This window comes from Lissotriton helveticus, chromosome 6 (assembly GCF_964261635.1).
Source record: "Lissotriton helveticus chromosome 6, aLisHel1.1, whole genome shotgun sequence".
NCBI classification, from domain to species: Eukaryota; Metazoa; Chordata; class Amphibia; order Caudata; family Salamandridae; genus Lissotriton; species Lissotriton helveticus.
In genome coordinates, this window is record NC_136067.1 from 518,931,278 (window position 1) to 518,945,836 (window position 14,559).

The 14,559-nt window shown below is 41.8% G+C and overlaps 1 protein-coding gene across 1 annotated transcript in view; it reads left to right on the plus strand.

The window, feature by feature from the left end:
• Nucleotides 1–1,049: 1,049 nt before the first annotated feature.
• Nucleotides 1,050–14,559, plus strand: part of BEND6 (BEN domain containing 6) — a 487,762-nt gene continuing 474,252 nt past the window's right edge. Inside the window, exon 1 of the mRNA XM_078646806.1 lies at nucleotides 1,050–1,141. The gene's annotated coding sequence lies outside the window, so the exon portion shown is untranslated. The remainder of the gene's footprint in view (nucleotides 1,142–14,559) is intronic.

Sequence of the window (14,559 nt, forward strand, 5' to 3'; positions counted from 1 at the left end):
CTGGGAGGGGCGATTTGGGCTGTGTCTGGTGCGTTCAGATCTCGCCAGAGGCCCAGTGGGGCCCTGAGTGCCCTTTCTGGAGGCAGATGGGCGTCCATTACCTCCCTTTTATCAAAGGCAGAGGTGTCACTCCCTTTCTGCTGCTCGGCCGGCCAAATAATGTGTGCACTAAGCGGGGGCAGGGGGCCTGAGCAGAAGTGCCCTCACTTGTTTTCAGGTATTTATAAAACTTTGCCGAAGCAGTGTTTTGCGGAAAGGCAATATGCAAATGTGGGCCACTTTATTTTTGCGAGCCCGTGCCAATTTCTAATCCCAATTCAACCCTAGTACCACTGCATCACAATTATGAATGTATTAGATTAGAAATTAGGCATGGGGGCTCATTTTCTTTGCTAGCATTGGTGCAAAAAGGGAGATAGTATCCAGTATCTCATTTTCTTTTAGAAAGAGACTGGACTTGTTTTGAGATTGCAGTGATGGTCAGACATGGTGGGGAAGGGGTGAAAGAAGCGGAGATAGCGGCTTCTGAGGGATACAGCCATCATTAGTGCACAGGTGGAGGGCATTGGGGCCCACAGCACCCAAATTATGGGGAGTAGTGTTTTGGGCAATTCTGTTCTTGTTTGATGCAGTTACTTTTTTATTATAAGTCCCACAATTAGTATGAATTCCAAGCTACAGAAAAGCACCCCTAAAAGAATCTCACGGTCCCCGCGCCCTGCGATCATCCCTCGCCCGAGACTAATCCTGGCCATATAGTTTTGGAGGGGGTCCAACTTCCAAAAATTGTGCTGAGGGGTTCAGAGAAAAAGGTTTGAAGACCTCTTCTCTATGCTGTACTTCAAAACCAGTCACTCCTAAGCGCTCTCTTCACGGCCTGTGTTTTTAATGGGCACTGGCACAAAATGCGTGTGAGTGCTGGGATTTCTCAACAGCCCCCTTCGAATTGGGAGAACACCTTGTTCTGCTTGGCGCCGAGCCATGACAATGTTTACGGAACTTAGAGCGCCCCCTGGTGCCCCCGCTGTAGATTTATGTGCTTTCCTGCAGGATCCTGCAGCTTTCTCCGAACCCCGCCATTGCAGTAATCAGCATCCAGTCTAGACCTGCACAAGGGGCTCCACCCCGGCGTATCGAATATGTAAGTACCGGCATTTTCATCCACATCCCCATCCGTTCAGCAGGGCATTTTACGTGTCCTTTTTGCGCTTAACAGTTCTAAGTACAATGGGTATTTGTTTCCCCACACGCGGTGTATTGATTGTGTATTTTATTGGCAGCTCTATTGTGCCCAGTCTCTACGTCAGTCGGCTTTGGGAGTGCTGCGGGTTCGTAGTACGGTGCTGTAAAATGGATGCAGAATTCTGCAGTTTTCATACGCCGATGATCTCAAAAATGGCACCCAAACATCCGCCAGCCACCGTACCCGCTGCAGGTCTGAACTGCGCGTGCCACACGCCCCTTTACCAGGAGGGGTTGTTTATAGCTGCAGAATACCACAGCCTCTGCTGCGCAGCGGCGCCCTCAACTAAACCAAAATGCGTTTTAAATTTGCTGGGTAAACGTGGACATCCATTAATAAAATAAGCAGTATTTTATTTCAGTGTCACTCTTGTAACATATCACTCACGACAATGGTTAAATATGGTGTGTTAATCTATTCAAGTAGATACATTGTATTTACGCCTACACAATTTAACTGGATGAAGTTAGCACATTTTACTTTAAAAAGAAACAGCCGTGTTAATGGACAGTTCCGGCTTCGCTCGTCCACGTGCACTTTATGTGTGTATGTGATCCCTTGCAATCTACAGCTATTAAATATGCATAGGAACCAGCCTCACACGAAAATAAATTTTTTTTCCAGAAAACATTAATATTTTTTTCCGGGGCATATGGTTTTTAAACACTTGTACCCAGATTTACTAAGATCTTTTGTTACCGTGGCGTCACGGAAGGCGACGCCACGGTAACATAAGCCCTTAAATCAGATGTATTGAGCCACCTTGCGTGGCTCTGTGTGGCTTAGTAAATCTAGAGTAATGCAAGACACGGCTAGTCGCTGCCTTGGGGTACTCTGCGTTGGTATGGCTTCCATGGGTGGAGTGTGGACGTTCCCATCCATCTACCTATAGAATTTGACGTATTACCTAATTTAATAAGAATAGTCAACCTGGGAATGCGTCAAAATGCTATGCCATCCCAGCAGAGGCATGAAAATGAGAACCATGCTTATTTCTCCTTGTTATTTCCTCTTTCTACATGTGCTGCAGCACACGTAGAAAAAGGAAAATGCCTCTGAGGATTGATTTTGTGAAGGAAGGTATCCCTTCCTGCACAAAAACAATCCTGCCTGTAACTCAGGCTCCCTTGCACCATGGCGCAAGGGTGCCTCAGCTGCGGTCGGTAGTAGGAGTTGCTGCAGGGCGGTGACATGGGGAGGGGGAGAGGCAAGGTGGAGGGTAGTAATGTATGGATTACGGAGTTTAACAGGTAAGTAAACATATAAATAAATAAAACAAATTTTGTTGCGTGCACTGCGTCGCATTTGGTGATGCAGTGCACGCAAAGAAGTTCGTTTTATTTATTTATATGTTTACTTACCTGTTAAACTCCGTAATCCAAGCATTACTACCCCCCACCCTGCCCCTCCCCCTCCCCACGTCACCGCCCTGCAGGAACTCCTACTACCGACCGCGGCTGGGGTGCCTGCATTGGCGCTTGGCAGGTAGCAGTAATGTAGCCATATCTTAGTAAATAAGGTGTATTCCTGCTGTGTACATTTGATGCAGTGCAGCACAGTAAGTTGTCTTGCTATGTTGCATTGCACCAAATGCTAGCAAATCTGGGCCTTTGTAACTAACATAACAGTGATGATATGTCACCAGACAAGGAAATGGAAAATTCAAAATTTATAGACAAGAGGAAATGAGCATTGGCAATGAAATTCAATAGACCTGGGCATTTTAATAGTAAAACAAACCTTTTCATTAGAGAGAGTGTGCGTATGTGTATGGGTGAACGGATGAAGACTCAAAAGTGTCAATAGTTGGATGCATTGGCAGGTGCACAGATTGATAAATGAGTGAATGGATAATTAATGCTCGAGTGTCAGTCAGTCAAACAAAACTTTATTGATTTGTTAAAATCTTAAAAGTACACTTCCCACATTCCGTGATAAGAGAAAGAACAGCAACAAAACATGACAATATTCAGCAAGAGAAAGAGCAGCAGCATAACATGATAATTTTAAAACCACAATTACACCTCGAGATACATGTAGTTTAACTTCTCTTGTTCCTTTTAAAATGGAGTATTATAACATTTATTTATTAAAATCGCTAAAAAGAAATAAATATATATATATATATATATATATATATATATTTTTTTTTTTTGCCTATACATGACTTCTTCAGAATGCAATTTTTACTACTGTTATACCTTGGGGTCTCTACCTTTATTCAAAGATAAGGGCTGCACTATACATGTTCTTCTGCGCATTTGAGGAACAACTTAACTTTATTCATATATTTCCCCAACGCACAGGCTATATCTAAATTCTCCATTTCCACCAACAGAGTAGCAGCTTGCATTCTGTGCGTAATCTTATATTTTTTAAAAATCGGACATAAAAACTCCTTTCGAAAGTCTAAAAATCTCGTACAATCTAATAAAATGTGTAAAATATCGCAGGTGGTTCCTAAAGTGCAGATGCATTTGCTCGAGTGAGTTGATGGGTGTATGCATTAACGGGAGAATGTATGATTGAATAAGTGAATGGATTCAGACAGGTTATAGCAATCTTACAGACTTAGTGAGGCCTCATGCAGCCGTAGTGAAAATTACAAAAATGCCAGAAATAAGCAATTATATGCAAGTGTAAGCATTACACAGGAATGTGCACCATCATCCTAAAAATGACTATAGTGTCTCAATAATTACTACTATTAAGTATGCTCAGATCTGTACTACCCAGTAACTCTTATTGACTGTCATATTTGCACTTTTGCTGGGACGGGAATGTCCCTTTAATTGGATACAGTCGAGTTTTTTCTGATTGAGTGCCCAATTGTGTGTATCTGATATCTACGTTTTGTATTTTTTGCCTTATGTCATGCTATCCTAGTTTGTGCTCAGAGACCATGAGCTGTCTTATTAACAGTCAGGACTACTGTCTTTATCATGAGTTTATCTCATAGAGTGGTGGTGGCAGCGTCCCATATTTTGTGAATCCACTTGTGGAAAGTTTTGCTTCAATTTGCCTATCCAAATAGTGCTAGCATCCTAAGTGTATGTTGTGTGTGCATATGTGTATAGAGAGCGTGGTACATGCATTGTGTGTATGAGTGAACCTATTTATGGCTGCCCCCTTAATTTAGATTCCGTTTTTTTTTATCATGATGTGTGCGACGTACTTCCCGGAAATTCCAAACGGAAATGGATTGTTGATGGTGGCTAATTACTTCAAAGCAAGGTGGTGAAGGTCTCATGAATCGAAATTAAGGGGGCGGCCATGGATAGGTCTATATTGGAGAGAGGCCCTACAACCGTATCCTATCAAGTGGACTTCAGTTTGATCAGATTCTTTTAATTAAACAGACCGAGAACATAGCAGTGCATTCGTTATATTAGGAAAATTAGCTTACATTTTATCTGCCTCTCGACAAAATCTCCGCGAGGAATGGAGCCAATTATATTCATTCACAATACCTACTTAGCATGATGTCAAATAAATTGATCATTGGGGAAGTAATATCATTTTGGTCCTGAGGAAGGTGGTTGGTATTTTTAGTTATCAGTGAAACGCGTCGACGAGTGATTGAAGCCGCAATCTACATCACACTGGTTGTTTTGCACATGTGAACTAAATCCATAGAAAACTAGTGATGTATTTAGTTGACATGTCTGCTTATGAAGACAGATTGTTATGTCTACGAATGTTTCCCATGTACATTTTAATGTTTTTTAATATGTGATGATTTTATTTAGAGATTTTTTTATATAGTGATCAATAAAATATAATATATTAAAAACCATGTATTTTCTCTAAAACCCGTGTGGTAGATGAGTGTATATGTCATAATCTTAATAGTGGTTGATTGAAGGCGTTTTATGAGTGTAAGTAGTGTGCATTCTTAAAGCATTGCTACCCTCGGAAATTTTGTTTCCCTGTTCGTTTGAACCCGGTCCCTTTAAGGCTTGAGGGGTTACTCTCTTTTTTATTATTATTATAATTTTACATGTTACCCATTATACATCAGTTGAGAGGTCATTAATAATGCCATTAACTACATAATTTAACATGTTATCAGTGATGTAATTTGTATGTCATGAGCAGTGCATGACGGGCGAAAGTAATGGCTAGCTTACCGATGATAACAGTTGAATTTCAATAAGTATTTTTTATTTTGTAACCATGGCTTTACTCTATCTTTGTTTTTTTCAGTGAATTTCTGATATTATGTAAAATTTTAGTTACACTGTTATATATGTGATAAAAGCATACCGTCAGTTTAACTGTGTCTTTGAGTCAGTGTCTGAAGTTTTTCTTTGAACGTGAGTTATAATAATTTATGTGTAACATAACCATAACTTTACTTTAACTCTGGCTATGTGGGTGAAAGTGGTAGGCACATCCTGCATTTTTAACATTGTGTCGGGCGGTGCTCTCAGCACCGCCCGCCACAATGTTAAAAATGCACGTTGTGCTTTTCAGTGCACAACATGACAGGCACTGCGCGTTGCCTGTCATGTTGTACATTGAAATGCAGGGGGGTACCATAGGTACCTTGTGCACCCCCCACCTTGCCCTCACCATGGGGGCCCGCAGGGGGCCCCAAAGTAAAGACCGCCTGCCTTTCCGCCACGGAAAGGCATCTCCCAAAGCCCATCCTAATATGGCTGGCGGTGTCTGATAGACACCGCCACCATATAAACCCTTTTCCGCCCCGGCCGCAAGGTGACCGGGGCGGAAAAGCGGCGGACGGTGTTTCCGTCCGCCGCGGTCCACCCCGCCATAGTAATATGGAGGGGGGGAAATGGGTGGCAGGCGGCAAGGATGTTGGGCGGATCGCCACCGCCATGCGGGCGGTGGCGATCCGCCCAACATCCTAATGGGCCCCTAGGATGGGAAAAATAAGCTCCTTTTCCAAATAGAGCCGTCTGGTGATCAAAATCCTATTTAAACTTAAACATAAATAACAGGCATGTCAATACCAATATCTGGCACCGAGCCACACAACCCTCATACCAGGCATCCGCCCCCTGAAACGCCAAACAACTCAAAACCTTGCTTATTGCTCATTTCCACACCCATGCCTCCCTATGGCATCCAAACGATTGCTCTGGTATCAGAATTGATTCGGTAAAGACATACATTACCTTGTTAAGGTAATAAATGGGAGGGAAAAAGACAAGTAATACACAAAAGTTAAATCAGACAAATGAGAAAGAAAGACTGAATTGAATCATATCAACACAGAGGTTTGTAGGAGCATATGGTAAACAGCCTTTCCCAAGTATCACTCATTGAGGGTTAGAGTAACGTATTTCCATACTTGTCCCGCATTACTGTACATAAATGTTATGTCACGCATTTCAGAGCTCTTTTAAGAGTCTCTAACGACAGTCTCAAGTCCCTGGCCAGTGTGTAATTACCAAGGATGAGCTGGGACTCTGTTTTGTTCATTATTCCAAAGTCTGCTGTCCAGTGTCTAGGTACAACCAAGGAGCACCATGGTCGAGGAGTTAGTTGTAAGGTTATCGTGGATTTTCTGTGTCACACTAGTTGTGTGGCTGGGAACTATGTAGATCCTTTAAGTTGATAGGGCCCGGGCTCACCTGCTCGTTTTACCATACTCACCTGAGCCCATGAACACATTTACACTTTGAACAGGTAAACCTACGCTTAATCAGAATGTTTCTTAATAAACCATTTAGGACCTTTACCAGTTATCTTACCAATCCTTGTCACCGGTACCTAGAGTCCTAAGGGATCAAGGCATAATTGGCAGTAAATAAACATTTGCACTTATAAAATTACCACAGACTCGGGAAAAGTTTTAACACTTTATCTATGTAAATTCTTATATGTCAGAGTCCATACCAATTCAATTAAGGCGCATTCAATTAGAAAGTATATAATTAAGGCAGGATGATGTGAAAATATTATGAGACTTTCTTTAAGCATTGAAACATAGGAAGGGTAAGAAAAGGAAACAGTACAATGACATACCCACGCAACTTTATATTTACCTAGAATGGTGTGAAGACCAACCTTGGCCACAGGCTGGGATAAAGGACAGGACCCCCGATAGTTTAGGTGCCAACAGGATAGAACAGGTGCAGACCAGAATCAGAGTAAGTACGGACCAAATTGGATTAGGACAGGACCACCAAAGGACAGGACCGACACCCACAGCTAAAGTGCAACGCCAGCGTCACACCCCTCTCTGCAGTCGGACCCCGATTGGGTTAACGAACCTTCTCCCACAGAACTCCGATTGGGTTATCGAACTCCTTCCCAGATCCCCGATTGGGTTATCGAATCTTCTGACAGAGTTCTCCGCCAGCACCTCCGCTCTCAATCGCCTATTGAGTGCGTTGGGTCAGTGGCAGGTCAGCTATTCGAACAAGTCAGACAATCTAGCTAGCTAGGCTTGCCTTAGATATACCATTATCCAGGGCAGTGTACCACCCCCCAATGTTGCAAATGTGTGTATTCCCTCAATTTGATTGGTCAAAAGACGAGGAGAGGTCATCACACCATTCCAGTTATGAGGTCACTTGATTCAATAATGCAAATTATCTTTCCCGCGGATAACTTTATTTTCCCATGCATTTTATTCCACCCAACAATGGATGTTTCAATAACAACTACATTGTATTTAAAATGTTCAATTTTGCTTCCTCTCAAGAGGTCAAAGGGTGACTTTCCCAGGCGCATCTTCAGGCAAGACTGTCACTGGCACAGATTCAATGCCATGAATTGTGTACTCTTGAGCTTCTTCTGCGCAGTTGCAGGATTGCAAGATAGAGTGCAGCAAGATTACATCAGGCCCAAATACGAGCTAATAGCAAAGTCAATGAGAAACTGCTTTAGAACAAAGAATAAATGAATGCACTGTATACCACTTATCTCTACTCTATTCCCATTACCTTATTTTAACTACAGCGTTAGGAATTAAGCAAAACAAACAATTTAGTAAAAGCCGCAATGCAAGCGTTAGCACATGAAAACATAGGGCAGCCATCTTTAGATCTAGTGCGCAGAAGCAAAGATTTCCCTCCAAGCAAAGAATACGTCACGTCACGTGAGTGTGACAGATGCATGCGCAGTAAAGTTCCCGCGTTGCGGCGGCCATTTTAATGCATGCGAGTTACTGTTAGTAAAAGCACATATGCAAGCTTCCCCTAGATGCTAAAAATGTCATGTGGTGCGTTATTAGTAAGACGAAACATGTTGATTAAAATATTTTATATTATTTTGAGAGGGTTGAATCCAAGCAAGTGTCTTTACGAGTAAAAACCTTGCTCCATCAATCCCCTCTTTGATGATATTTTATATCATCACCAATTACAGAAACAGATGCCAACTTTTCAACATTTACTCATCTCTATTTCTTTAAACAATCTTTTAGGTTTTTCACCATTATTCATGTGGAAGTTTTTCATCTTTTTATACAAATCCCCATTTAATTTTCCAAGCTCAATTTCACTGAAGTTTTTCTTCTTCCCTTTCTTATTTACTGTATATATCTTTCTATGTTTGTGGCATTTACAGCAAATTATTATCCCTAAAATCAGTAGGGCTACTCCCACCATTGGCATCAGTATTCTACCTACAAAACTCTTCCTACGTTAGAAAACCAACTACCTATTGAAGAGAGACCACTAATTAGTTTCTCCCATGCACTGTCAACCTCCAGTGGTTTCAATTCTTCTCTCAAATGTGTAATATTTCTTGCGTACTTCTTAATTTCTACACTTTCTTCTGGAATGTAAGTGCAGCAATGTTCAGTCTTCAACATTCTACAGACTCCGCCTTCTTTTGCCAATACTATATCAAGAGCAAGTCAATTTTGTAAAACCATTGATTTTACCGCAACTAGTTCGGTATGATCATTAAAAATCCACTAGCAGTGTCAGTCGATAAGCGATCCACTACTGTTGACAATTTGCAAATTCTTTGAGTTTTCAGAACCACTCCCACTGAAGGTATTATTGCACTAAATATGTCACCTACAATTTCTGCAAATGATGCTCTTCTATTACGAGTTAATCCATTAGTTTCTTCATTGCTTCCAGTGATTTTCTCCACATGATACACCTTTGGGAATACTATTCCAAAATAGCAACTCCCATACCGAATGACCAGGCAATTTAAAATAGGCCTTGTTCCCACAAATGTAATAAATTCCAGGATAAACTGGTTCAGTTCCATCTTTGAAACCCCAACCCCCAATAACTTTGAAATTATGTACGCATTCACTGGAACCAATGAATATATTGTTATAATAATCTGTTTTCTTTATATGGAGACAGAGTTTCCCTTTCTTTTCGAAATCCAATAACATAGCAGCTTGAGTCTTGCCATTGGAGGTAAACTCTTTATTTTCAGCCCATTTAGGAATCTTTTGTTTTTTGTTCAGAGGCTTTTTTATGGAAATCCTGTCTCCTTTTCTCTACTAAATCTAAAAATATCTTTTCTTTCTCCTGTAATGTACATGTTAGACTGTTTTTGTGTGCTTCGGCTATGTCTATTGATCCTATTGTTAGAAAATAATCTCCCATAAAGTGTGTAGAATCTCTAGTGCTTGAAATACGATTCAATTTTTTACGTAAATGAACTTCAGAAAAGACTACATTGAAACTAGAATAATAATACTGTAATTTTCCAGTTCTATAAAATAAACTAACTAAAATGCTACATGAAATACCAGAGGTCAGAGGTAAGTGATGGTAAGTGACCCCTTCAGCTACTGATGTGGGCAACTTCATGCACATGTAGCATTCACTAGTTTTCATTGCTTCTACATAATGTACTAATAAATTGGCAAATACATTTAAATAAGTTCCATTTCTAGCTCTTCATAATGTAAGTCTCCCTCATCTGGTGCTTCTAAACAGACCCTCCAGGATTTCACGATTTCGCGGAAGCCACGAAATCTGCCCTTTTGTAAAAATGGCGCGATTTTTACAAAAGTGCCCGCGAAATCGGCAGTTTTGTAAAAATGCTGCAATTTTTACAAAAGGGGATTTTTTTTTTTTTTTAGTGGACCAGGTTTGATTGGTGAGGGTGCACTGTGGGCACCTCTCTTGAGCTGAGGAGACACCCACCGACTCCAAAAGGTATGCTTGTGTGGCCTCAAAAGCACAAACATCAGATGTGCTTCCATATCTTCAGCCCTCACTTGCACTTGTCTGCAAGAGGCAGCGGAGAGTGCGACTCGCAGTAACTGTGGGCATTGCAAGCGTGACAGGACTGGGCCAATACTAGTATTCATAGCCCGCTGCTGATTCTTTGGAGCTCTCAAAATTTCCATGTTCAAAGGAGGAGCATTGTATTCATCCAATGGAACAACTAATTAGCAATGAGTTTGATTACAAAAAAGATCTTTCTAGATAGAAAGGTTAAATAATCATGATTTTCATGAAGGGAGTAAACAACAACTCGATTGGAAATGTTTTTTTGTAGAGCTGCACTGGATGAATATCAAAGAGACAAATGGCAAACAGAAGCAGATTTGCTGTTTCTGGTCCAGTCCGGAGCCAGTGTGAGATTGGAGAATGCCGCCCTCGCCACAGTTTTTAAGGGATCATGCCGGTGAGTATGAGATCTCAAACGAGAGCTCTTCAGACACTATAACAGCCAGGTTCCAGGTACTGTCACGGGGTACGAGGCCTTATAAGCCAGAGCTGGTTCGGAGCATCAACAGCAGAAACAAGACAGATTTGGTGATAAACAAGGGCTCTTCAGCCAATATCACTGCTAGGTTCCTGGGACTGTCAGTGTCCGTGATGTAGAGGCCTGATAGACCAGAGCAAGTTGTGAGCACAAACACTGGGTACAAGACCAGTTTGGTGATAAGCAAGGGCTCTTCAGACCATATCACAGGTTCGAGGCGGATACCTACAAGGACAGATGTGAGGTGATTCATTTGACACAGAACACTGACCTTTGCCTCAAACGGATGAAGATTAAAGTCCTTCATTTTCAGACATCTGCAGGCAATGTCCAAAATGTAGCTCTAAAGCAGTGGAATCTCTATAACACCAAATAAACAGTGCTAGGAACCGCAACAACCAAAGTACTTTTGGTCAAACAAGAGCGAAGAAGGATTTCCACATTCGCTAGGCACATGCCACTGAATGCAGGCTCTCATAAGTAGATATTTTACACAATGCCAATCTCACGGCTGCTATAGACAGAGAACACTCCTGCCACCATGACCCAGTGGACAATGTCTTATTCTCACCCCGGCTCCATAGTATACATTGGTTTACCACATATAGGATTTTACAACTGACGAAGACAGAAGCAATTGAGAGGTAATCTCAGCCGAGATGGCACTTTCTGTGCAGTGGTAAGAGGGCAGCAACGGGTGATCTGGAGCAGTTCACATGATTACAAGCTGGCACTAGAATGAATGTGTGGTATTTTATAAGACTGTACTCTATGTGACTAAGTCCATTGAGAGGCCTGTGAATGTGACACGCCCCAGTGCACAACACCTACAGTTCTGAACCCTTGTGGGTAGAGCATGGCCGCATGTGTAAGCCTTGCTTGGCAGTTCACAGTAGTGATGTCCATTACTAGTAGGTGAAGAAGCGGTGTACCCTTTCACTGGTCTACATTCATGCAGCCCCTTCCTCACTTTGCCACTGGATTCAAGCTAGCCTGTCTGATGAAGGGTGTTACCCAGAAACCAGTCCCAGGATGCTCATTTCCGGTCCAGACAAGACATGGCTTGGCAGTTCGGGCTGGACTGTTCCCATAAGGCACAGGGTCAAGACTGATTTGCATATAACTGTGTCTGAACTGGGATCATGAAGTGAGCTAAAGAATGATGGTGGATTCAACCCAGATCTGTGACTGGGGGTGAGCTTTCTTCCAAAATGAAGGACATCAATCTTCAGGCCTCTTCCTTCATATATGTGGGTGTCTTTTCTCTATTATACTTATCTGCATTTTATAATAATAATATTTTTCATCTTGCCATTTCTGAAGGGTTCTCAATAGGTGGGGTGAATTGACTAAGTGTTGATAAAAATGATGAAACCAACAAAGTGAATGTGCTACTTACCTGTCCATGACGCTGATGATTGTCATCCCCAAGTCCTTCTTTTTGGACCTAGGCAATTCCACCATTCCCGTAAGAAGTTTTTCTAACTCGAACCAACACCCCACTCTCGCCTCAGCTAATCTCTGCATCCTCAAGGAAAGAGTAGTATTAGTTAGCCTCCCTTCTGATGATAGTAACTTTAATTTAAAGTGAGCCCCATGGCAGGACCACTGTTTATTTGTGGGTGAGGTAGGTATGTGTGCCCTCCACAAATGTATGCAGACTGAGCATGAATGAACATATTTAGAGTACCTTAGATAGTTTTGCAGCCAATTATTTCCACCTTTGTGTGCATGCACAATGCGAAAAGTGGTAAGTTAATGTTGCAGACTTAACCCAATGTGACAGTTCTGAATGAGTGTATTTTCAGAACCTTAGCATACAGAAGTGAACCATGGCGAAGGTAGTGAGCCAAAATCTGTTTTCTAATTTCCATCTGTTTCAGAATTCCTGCTATGTTTTTTTTAAACAAAACCAGGAGCCACAATTTCCACACCTGCACTAAGACACGTTCTAAGGGAGGAGTGATGGATATAGAATGGTGGGAGAGCAGCAACACTGACTACAACCGGGGACGAACTTGAGCTGAGTGAGGTCGCTGTGGGCTAAAACACCTCCCAGGGGCTGAAGATAATGTCAGACCCTCCAGGATTTCGCGAGAATGAATGATTATGAGTAAAATAAAGTGCCGCAAAAATGCCGCTAAATTTCCATATTTGTGCCGCTAAATTTCCATTTTTGTGCCGCTAAAATTGCTAATCCATGCCACTATATCCTGGGGAGTCTGTCTAAACCTACTCCAGATTGCTTAAGACTAACTGCATTCTCATGTGTATGTGTATCTACTCTCTTAGGTGAATCTACTTGCTCAGGTATATTAGTATTATTCTGCATTTCTTTGCTCATTAGGTAAGGTATAGCTAATGTCAATCCAAACCATACTATAACTACTATTAATATACTACATGTGCATATTCTACAACATGTCTTTAGACAATTTCTTTTCGGTCTTCCGTTAACATTATAATCAGCCATTCTTGACTAAGGAGATTTTATCCCCTCTTTGTAACTTTCCCACAGAATTTAACCTGTGAATCTTTACTCAAGTTGGTCTCACTTCTTCGTCAGTCTGATCAACAATAAGTTCATCATCACTCAGTTCTAGATTTTCGAAATCTTCAAGTATGATGTAGGTCCACTCAGGTCCTTTGAACTTGTTATTCAGTCTTTCAAACGTGGACTTCTCCTTCTTGGTTGCTCTGTGGACGGTCCAGCTTGACTTGATATTTCATTTACATGCTCTGGTTCTTCATTTATTGTTTTAAGGCGAGACTTCAGTCTTTTGACAAAACCAGGCCACTTATCCCCCTTTCTGAGTCTTTTAGCTGGCACTGTGCATTGACTTTCTTCAAATGCTCTTTTATTTTCGATCAGTTGTGGCACTACTTGTTCTACATCAACTTCTGAATTCCTCTCTATCTAACTTGGTCCAGGGCTTAATTTTGTTTCTTCTGCCTGGATACTAATCTGGCCTTATTCAGGATTTTGCTGTATTTGACTTTGAGTTTGACTTTGTTCGCCTTCTTCTTCCTGAACATGTTTTTCTACCCCTATCTGGTCCTGCTCAGGTCTTTGGATTTCTTGATTGTCTTCTGCCTGTGCTTTCGCCCTAATACCTATCTTTCCTTCCTCAGACTCTGGAGTTCTGGCTGGAGTTTCAAATGTCTGAGTACACTGATTTTTCTTAATTGGTCCTCCTCAGAACTACTATGGACTTGGATTTCTGTAATCTGAGTACATTCTTCTATTTCTGACTCATCCTCACTATCACTCTGTCTATCTAGATAGGTTTGACTTCTGGTTCTCACAAACTCTGCAGGTATGTCGACTACTGGAATCCATTCATCTTGACTGATGCTCGGTTGTTCCTCATCAACTACTTTGGGATCAACTTCTTGAGACCCCTCAGCTGCACAACCTTCAGCTCCTACATCATCAGGTCTAGTCACTCTCTTGGTATGACTCGCGTGGATCCAGTTTGGAATTCCCCTGCACTTTACAGCTGTGGTGGTAACCAATATGACTTGATGTGGCTCTCCCCACCTTGGTGCTAGGCAAGATTCTCGAGTATTTTCCTTTATCACTTCCCAGTCACCTGGAATCAGATCGTGTGCTGGAGTTGATTGTCTGGCGACAGCGTCTTCCCCCAAGC